General features: G+C 38.1%; 1 protein-coding gene across 1 annotated transcript in view; it reads left to right on the top strand.

The window, feature by feature from the left end:
* The window catches only part of LOC136839800 (sericin-2-like), a 14,938-nt gene that overhangs the window by 4,430 nt on the left and 508 nt on the right, over positions 1 to 10,000 (top strand). The gene's annotated exons all lie outside the window — the stretch shown is intronic.

A 10,000-nucleotide genomic window follows, 5' to 3' on the forward strand; every position in this document is an offset into this window, starting at 1 on the left:
AAGGTTAAAGATATCCACAATCGTACTTCTGGCAGCGCTTTAGGCACCAACAACATGGGCCGTGGCTGAGGCCACCACCGGCCAGAAAACTCGATCGCGCCGAAGAAACTTCGGTGCATTTTTTACTTGTTATCCTTCTAAATTGCTGTTTCAGATTCACGTCAAAGTTATTCACATACGCCACGTTTTTAATTCGCTCTTCTCATTGACTGACTGAATCTAGAAAGATAGAAATTTCATACATTCTCTCGTTAGATGAACACCTGCATGTGCGTCGAGGCGTAAGAGCAACATTAACAACGAAAGAAGAATATCTTTTCATGTCCTTTGGAAATTTATTATGCCGCCTACCTGCAGACGAGAAGAATACGATTAGAAGAACAGAGAACACTCTTTATAAGCTTAATGCTGCTGAAGCAGTAATTGTATTATTATTATTATTATTATTATTATTATTATTATTATTATTATTATTATATTTTAAATGTCCAATGAAAAGAAGAGATATGGCTAAGATAGCATGAAAATGGGTGATTCTCGTTGGCTGTACGACTCACACAAGGAATTCTTGATTCTGTTTAATTCAGTTTGGATTATCTAATGCGCATTTAACTTCCAATTCTTCAATCATGCAAAATCTTCAGTTATTGACCTTCAACTGACGACTCTTCGTCGAGGAAATTTTATCCGTGTGTCATATATACCCGGTCGAGGTCACGTTACGTGCTTGCGGTTTCAAGGCCCTCTTCCGCAAGAATAAGTTTTCCGCACTGTGCTTATGCATTTTTTTTTTTGCTTTCTCTGTCATTGATGTGCTTTTGCAAGCAGTGTTGGGCAGAGGAAGCGGAGAGATAATAGACAGAGTAATTTTATATTTTTTGCTTTCTCCTTCATTGATGCTTTTCTCAAGCAGTGTTGGGCAAAGGTAAGAAGATAGATTTAGGGATGTAGTAATTTTATATCTTTTGCTTTCTCCTTCAGTGATTATTTCCGCAAGCAGTGTTGGGCAAAGGTAGGCAGACAGATTTAGAGATACAGTAATTTTTTGTTCTTTTTTTGCTTTTCCTTCGTTGATGTTCTTTTGCAAGCAGCGCTGGCAAAGGTGGACAAGTAGATATATAGGTAGACAGAGAGTTATTTTTTATATATTAATTTTTTATTATTTCTCGTTGCTTGCAACTGTGGGTGCCGAAACAAATGAGTTATACACAGCGATGATTGATCTTTGAATATACCCCGTAGGGGGGCTAGTGCCGTCAGTTCACCTGACGTGGTGCATTGTAGGCATTATTTTAGGTTCTTGCGGCGTCCCTTCGGCCCCTAGCTGCAACCTCTTTCATTCATTTTAACTGTACCTCCGTTCATATTCTCTTCCATCTTACTTTCCTTAACCCTCTCCTAACAATTGTTGCATGGTGCAACTGCAAAAGGATTTCCTCTTGTTATACCTTTCAAACCTTTTTTACTTTTGAATGTCCTTTTCAACGCTGAATGACCTCACTGGTCCCAGCGCTTGGCCTTTGACCTGAATTCTATACTCTATATCATCTTTGAATATATTAGTTTATTGATAAAGAATCATTTGATATTTTTGTTTACGAAAACCAGATTGCTGGTAAAAATCCCTTGCCACCGACTCACCATTTAGCCGCGTCAGATAAATACGAATAATTCTGAAGAATTATGAATAAGCTCCTTAATTCTAACATACTTTTTTTTTATCTGCTTGCAGTAAGCCAGGGAGTTACTCAGCCCCTCGCTGAATGCATGCCTGCACACCAAATGATTTTGGGGGAAATCGCGTTGGAAGCAAATGTATTTGAAAAAGCATTTCCTCAGTCAAGTTAGTGAAAAATTTCGTGAAGTGGGTGAACATATGTAAATCTAAATGCAGTTCGCTCTGGTGGGTATTTTTTTTTTAATGTGGGTCTTTCGTGTTAGGCAATGACTTTAGGTTTTTTTATTTTTATTTTTTTTTCAGAGGGGGAGTTCTATCATGCAGAATTATGCCGACTGATCGAAAATGTCATACCAATTATTTATTAATGGATATTTATTTTAAGTGGTGTACTCTTTCCATTGTCTTGGTAAAATGCGCTAAAAGATGGTGTTGTATGATTATGTTAAAATTAACATGCCAGATTTTGTCATTTTTAATACGCACATACAATATCGTTAGGGTTTCTCTCTCTCTCTCTCTCTCTCTCTCTCTCTCTCTCTCTCTCTCTCTCTCTCTCTCGTTTTTCTTTTCTTTCTTCTACGTGCATATTTTCAGGTTTTCTCTGTAAGAAGACCACATTACAGTATTTAACAGAAGTTCTGTTAGCTTTTAGTTCCTATGCCTTCCTGGTAACAGCTCTTCCTGAGGTTTATTAAGTTTTGAACTAGGATCCACACACACACACACACACTTTATGTAATCAGAAAATTACCAATACTGAATGTCTTTCTCTAGGTACAGTCATCACTGCAACATAATTTTGCTTATTGATTTAAAAAAATTTTCTAAATCCACCAATTCTTCTTGAAGCATTCAGTAGAAATGCCACTTTTGCAGTTAATAATAATAATAATAATAATAATAATAATAATAATAATAATAATAATAATAATAATAATAATAATAATAATAATAATAAAAGACATAATGATTTTGAAAGCATAACACTTTTTGTGACTAGACATCATCCCAAATGACGCAAGGAAAAGTTTTCATTTTCTTTTTATTTTTTGGGAAATAACGGAACTTCCATATAATCATTTCGTCTGCTCCAATAACAAACTACAAAATTCCAAGCGTCCACCTCGGAATGGGCAAAACAACAATAAATAACGCTAAGGACAAACACAACAAACAACGCAGAGGACAAACAACGATAAACAATGCAAACGACAAACAACAACAAACAATGCAAAGAAGAAACAACAACAAACTGCGCAAAAGGACTAGTAACGACAAACAACGAAAAGGACAAACAACAACAAACAATGCAAAGGCCAAACAACAAACAACGTCAAAGGACAAACAACAACAGACAACAAAAAGAAACAACCATAAAGAGTGCAAAGGACAAAGTAACAACAACAAATAACGCATAGATCAAACAACAACAAGTTTAAACAACAACAAACAATGCAGAGGACAAACAACGCAAATGACAATCAGTGCAAATGACAAACAACAACAAACGACACAAAGGATAACCAGTGCAAAGGAAAAAACAACAAACAACGCAAAGGACAAACAACAAACAGGCAACAACAACAAACCATGGGCCCCGGGTCACTGAGCCGTGGCACTGGGACGTAATGCTTGCTATTATGTAACACATTTGAGTGCCAGTAATGTCCTTCTCCCATACCCCTTCCCCCTCTCACTCTTCCCCAGTACCCCCTTCCCCCCCTCCTCCTCCCCTCCCCCGTTCGGCCTCAGTGCCACATATGTATTATACATTGCCGTAGTTAGAGGCATCCTTCCCACTCCCCCTTCCCTTCCATCCGATCTCCTACCACCATCTCCGCCCCTTTCCCCCAACATTTCCCCCACCCCGTCGTCCTTTCGATCTCCCCTTCCCCATCCATCCTACTATCTCCGCTCCCTCCCCAACGTTTGCCCCCTCCTCATCATCCCTTCGATCTCCCCTTCCCCCTTCGATCTCCCCTTCCCCTTCTCCCCACCCATCATACCATCTCCGCCCCCTCCCCTCTGGTCCTTTAGATCTCCCCTACCCCCACCCATCCTATCATCTCTGCCCCCTCCCTAACATTCTCCTCCCCTGTCCATTCGATCTCTCCTACCCCATCCCACTCATCCTACCATTTCTTCTTCCCCATTCCCAACATTCCCCAGCCCCCAACATTCGCTGTCCTTGCATTCTCCACCCTACCCCCACTCATCCAACCATCTCTCCCCCTCTCAACAATCCCTCCCCGTCCATTCGATCTCCCCCACCCCATCACCCAACGTTCCCCCTCGCCTACTCCCTCCATCTTCCCATCCCCTGCCCCCTCCATGCCAGAATATTTAGTGTCTTCCAATTTACGTTTCTCAAATGACGGAAACGACATCAAACGGAGCCCAGACCGAAGCAGTACGGTTCTGGTATGCGACGAGAGAGAGAGAGAGAGAGAGAGAGAGAGAGAGAGAGAGAGAGAGAGAAAGAAAATCGTCATCAAAGCACTAGGGAGCCGTACAGGTTTTTATTTTTGCTTTTTTATTATCAGCATTTAGATTTCAGTCGTGGTTCTCTTTGGAGAGAGAGAGAGAGAGAGAGAGAGAGAGAGAGAGAGAGAGAGAGAGAGAGAGAGAGATCTAGGTTTACACTGGAAAATGATTAAATACACGCTAGAAAATGATAAGTATGATTGTGTACTCAAGAGAGACAAATCTAGGTTCCCGATGGTGAAAATTTAGATTTCATTGTATACTATGAGAGAGAGAGAGAGAGAGAGAGAGAGAGAGAGTTTTAAAACCATTATGCCTCTGTATCTGAATTACTCTCACTCCCAAGAAAATGTTCAGAGACGATTTGCTAGAAGTTAGAAGTTTGCAAATGATATTTTTAACTCGAAAGGGGCTGTATGTTTTGGCTTCATAACAATCCTACCAAACTTTTTTATTCTGTATATTTGCTGAAATTTATGTTTATATATTATACTGTATTTGTTCGTGAATACATAGTACATATAAATCACTATTCTGCCCTAAAATGGAAAACTGCAGTATCCGCAAAATTTTCGAAATTGAGATATGCCACCTATTGTGGTCGCGAAACACAAATTACACAAGTTACTGCAGTTTCAGAATGATTCTTCAATGCTTTCCGCGATTGTTTAGGGGGTCCCACTTGCAGTATCTGCAAAATTAGTGGTAAGGCAAGGGAAAACTGCATATCTACCATTTTTCTCAGTTTTGTATTTTTGCAGATACTGCAGTCTTCCATTTTAGGGCAGTATTGTGGCGTCCAACTGGGATATGTTCTATCACCAACCTTGTTTAATTACATTTAAATAAATGCTATTTGTTATGTTTGATGTTATTTATCTTGTTTTATTTATTTTTTTTTTATTTTTCTTTACTTCTAACTTGTAGGTCTTTCCATGTTAAACTTCTTCCTTATTCCTATAATCGTCAGTTTTTCAAGAGGGGGTTCTGCAGTGTCTTTAAAGTTTAACCGGGTTTTATTTTTCTTTTCCATACGGTCTCTGGTTTCATTTGGTGTGGATTCTTTTAGAAGAAAAAAAGCACAGGGCTCTTAATTTAAATTAGGAATTCAGGCGACCGTTTTTTTCCTGATTTCGTTAATGTATTAAATTTTTTTTTCAAGTTCCTTAGTTTTTATTGGTTCATGCATGAGAATTCTGTTCAAATACGAATGTATGTATATTTGTACTTATATATGTATACATACATCGTACTCAATACACACGCACACTCGCTGTTCCCCTGAAAACGCGTCGATCATTTTTCCCACTTTCATTTGATGTATTTTTTTTTATTTTTTTATTTTTAAGTTCCACCGTCTGTACTTTTTGATTCATGAGAATCCTGGTCACGCATGTATGTATATATGTATGGATGTGTATACAAGCACTTCGTACTCTCTCTCTCTCTCTCTCTCTCTCTCTCCCCAGAAAAGGCGCGTTAATTTCCAGCATCATTCTTTCTCCTTTGTAGGATCGTGCGAAGGATACCCCAGGGTATAGGATCCTTTCTGGCGAGCGCGTGTGCCGCCGCGAAGACGAGGAATAGCAGGAATTTATGATTGTTCTTGAGAAAGGATTTTTTTTCTTTGGAAGAATTTTTTTTGAGAAAGGAGTTTTCGTCTTTGGGGAAGTTTTTTTTAGAAAATTTTTCTTTGGAGAAAGTTTTTTTGAGATGGGAGTTTTTTCTTTGAAGAAAGATTTTTATTAGAAAGGAGTTTTCCTTTGGAGAAGTTCTCAAGAAACAAGTTTCTTCTTTGGAGAAAGGTTTTTAAGAAAGGAGTTTTGTTCCCTCGGAGGAAGTTTTTTGAAAAGGGAATTTTTCTTCGGTGACAATTTTTTGAGAAAGAAGTTTTTCTTTGGAGACAGATTCTGAGAATGGAGCTTTTCCTTGGAGAAAGTATTTTAAGAGAAAGTTTTTCTTTGGAAAATTTCTTGAGAAAGGAGTTTTTTCTTTGGAGAAAGTTTTTTGAGAAGGGATTTTTTCTTAGGAAAAAGTTTTTTTAGAGGAAGGCGTTTTTCTCTCTTTCATGCTCTCATATTGAGGATTTCTTATTCACCTTCCCTGATGGAACTACTCATCATCATTATTCGAATTGCTTTCATCTTACGTCTGAAGAGGTGCTGGACAAGAGCCCAGACAGCCGTACTTGAGATGTGGCAGCGTCTCTCCTTGTCTTGGAATGGAATTGCACTGTATATACAGTTTTTAAATACTTATGTGCTTGTGCAGGCACACATAGGCTACATACGTAAACACACATGTTATGTGTATATATATATTTATATATATATGTATATATATGTATATAATACATACATACATATATATATATATATATATATATATATATATATATATATATATATATATATATTATATTCTCCCAGATAAAAATAATACAATAATTATTACAGTGTTTATCTTGTGCTGATTCAAAATATAACCCACAATTCTTTAGAAAACATCCATCAGCCACTTCTTAGCTTAATCTCGAGTTGGGGTCGTTGTTTTAAATGAGCCTCCTCCAGCTGTTTCTATATTGTATCATTGGTTTTGGGTAGATGTTCTAGAGACAGATACCCTTCCTGACTACTTCAGTCCATCCTGTTTACTATCTGGGCTTGGGACCGGCACAGAGTTAGGCTGGCTTGGGCCCCCAAGTGGCTAGGTTTGTAAGCGCTCATTAATTTACGAGAGTTTGCTAATTACAGTCGACGCATTTTAAGAATATCACTCGGCCACGCCCACATCTTCCCTACCCGACCCTGCCACCCCAGCCCAACCCCCTCCCCTCTTTCACAATATTACTCATATGGCTGGTAGCGCTGTCCTTGTTGTGAGCCAGAGTTGAACTGGGATGAGCGAGTTGCAGCGATCATTGACCCAGAGAGAGAGAGAGAGAGAGAGAGAGAGAGAGAGAGAGAGAGAGAGAAGAGAGAGAACTGCTATTTGTGTTGTTGTGAAGAGGAAATTTTCAAAATTATGTTGATAGAACAGTTGTAAAAAAATAAGTACCGGTTTACAGTTCTAGAGCCTCCTGTAGTTATTGAATGAATGACCTTTAGATGCTATCAGTGTCATAGCCAAGCAGCAACTGATATATAGTTCGAGAGTGCAGTACGATAATGTCATTAATTATTTAAAGTGCCAGGGGAAGGGGAAGGGGGCGTGGCTGAGTGATATTCTTAAAATACGTCGACTATAGGTGATTAAAAGACGCCTACTTACACCCAAAGAACAAATGTCCCTGAAGAGACTACCCTTTTTTTTTTTACGCAGTTCGAATGAATTTTTGTGCAGTACTAACCGCTTTACAGTGAGAGAGAGAGAGAGAGAGAGAGAGAGAGAGAGAGAGAGAGAGAGAGAGAGAGGAGAGAGAGAGAGAGAGAGAGAGAGAGAGAAGAGAGAGAGAGAGAGGTAAAATTAAACTGACTTTTTAAAATTCATACCTTGCAGTACTTAAAAAAACAGAATCGTCTGTTTGTGTTTGTGTGTGTGTGTGTGTGTGTGTGTGTGTGTGAGAGAGAGAGAGAGAGAGAGAGAGAGAGAGAGAGAGAGAGAGAGAGAGAGAGAGAGAGAGAGAGGTAAAATCAAACTGACTTTTAAATTCATACCTTGTTATACTTAAAAATAACAGAATCGTCTGAGAGAGAGAGAGAGAGAGAGAGAGAACTAGAGAGAGAAAAAAATTTTTGAGAGAGAGAGAGAGAGAGAGAGAGAGAGAGAGAGAGGGGGAACCAAACTGATTTTTTGAAACTCATACTCTGTAGTCCTTAAAAAAATTTTGAGAGAGAGAGAGAGAGAGAGAGAGAGAGAGAGAGAGAGAGAGAGAGAGAGAGAGAGAGAGAGAGAGAGAGAGCTCATTCTTCACAAAGCATGAAAGCAATTAGGGAGTTCGTTTCATGTTCTTTCAATATACCGCAAGCATTACCAAGCAGGGTTTAGAGAATGGTCAAATATCATAAGTAAATTCGAATCTCTCTCATACTGCAGTTCTTAATTTAAACTGGGCAAGGTTGGTATGATTTGTGTACATATATACATAGATGCATGCATACTTACATACATGCATACGTACGCACGTACTTTCATGCATACAAATATTCATGCAATTTGTTTAAATAAATGCTATTTGTTTTGTTTGATATTATTTATCTTATTTGATTTACTTTCTTTATTTTTCTTTACTTCTCAATTGTCGGTCTTTCCATGTTAAAATTCTTCCTTATTCCTATAATCGTCAGTTTTTCAAGAGGCGGTTCTGCAGTGTCTTTAAAGCTATTTTTTCCTTTCAGTTACACAGTCGACAAACGCAAACAACAGACAGACAGACAAACGCATATATATTATATATACTGCATATATGTGTATATATACACATATATACAGTATATATAATATATATGTGTGTGTGTCTGCCTGGCGTTTGCGTTTGTCGACTGTGTAACTGAAAGGAAAAAATAGCTTTACACATCAAGATTTTGCAAGTATATCTTAGTGTTATCCAGCGAGCTGGAAATACAAGAGATAGCTAGGTACGATCCTATTGTAGCGTGAAGGCATTGCAGCAGAAGCTTATTAATTCAGCCTTTTGAAGCTGTCGGCTGTAGAGCCCAACTCCTAGACCGTAACAAGCACTTGAATGTCTTGAGGAATTTGAATAGCTTTATAATTTATTTGATTGTTATTGTTATTGTTGTTCTGACTTAACTTCATTGCCAATAATAACTGGTATCAAATCAAGGCATAAAATATCACGCTTGTTATGCCTAGTTAGGGGGCTTTGTGTCGTCAGTGCACCTCACTCGGTGCGCTGTAAGCATTACTTAAGGTTGTTTGCAGCGACCACTTCGCCCCCCTAGTAGCAACTGCAACCCCTTTCATCATTCATTTTACTGCACCTCCGTTCATATTTTCTTTGTTCCATCTTAATTTCCTCAGTTCTCTCCTGACAGTCGTTTCATTGTGCAACTGCGAGGTTTTCCTCCTGTTAAACCTTTCAAACCTTTCTACTTTCAGTTTCCCTTTTAGCGCTCAATGACCTCATAGGTCCCAGCGCTTGGCCCTTGGCCTAAATTATATATTCCACTCCTATACCTTCCAGCTATATTCAAATGTTTATAATTAACTTGTAAATGAATTTTTACACGGGAGAAAGAGTTATTAAGATTTGGTTTACATTTCAGTAGCTGGAAAATTGTAAGTTATTTACTCAACTTTTGTAAATTATTTACTTAACTGATTCATCTTCAGCGCATCTGCAAGAACGCTAAAAAGTCTGCGTTACCCTTGCTAAAAAGTGAGTGTAAATGCACGTTCGCATCTGCTATTTAGCATCATGAGTTTTATATGCTTTTACGAAAAAATTTCTTTTTTACTAACTTTTCTGGTTTAGGTGTCAGTGACCTTTGTTGTTGTAACGCCAGTTAAATTGGTATGAAATCAGTCAGTTAATCAATTTTAATTATAGTCATTTAGAGTTTAAGCTGTCATGAATGCGATGTATCAGTATTTTGCTAGTAATGTTAAAGTATTCAGGTCCAACAGAAATTTTTTGTAAATCTTTACGTAAGGAAGGCTTTGAATAGTTTAAAATAAAAATTTAAAACATTTCAGCTTAACGGAATGGGATATGACTTACGAATTCTATGGATTAATATATTAGTTTTCTGTAGGAGAATTTTGTTGTGCCGGCTTTGTCTGTCCGGCCTCAGATCTTAAAAACTACTGAGGCTAGAGGGCTGCAAATTGGTATATTGCTCATCCACCCTGTAATCATCAACCATACCAAAC

This window comes from Macrobrachium rosenbergii, chromosome 6, assembly GCF_040412425.1.
Source record: "Macrobrachium rosenbergii isolate ZJJX-2024 chromosome 6, ASM4041242v1, whole genome shotgun sequence".
Taxonomy (NCBI): domain Eukaryota; kingdom Metazoa; phylum Arthropoda; class Malacostraca; order Decapoda; family Palaemonidae; genus Macrobrachium; species Macrobrachium rosenbergii.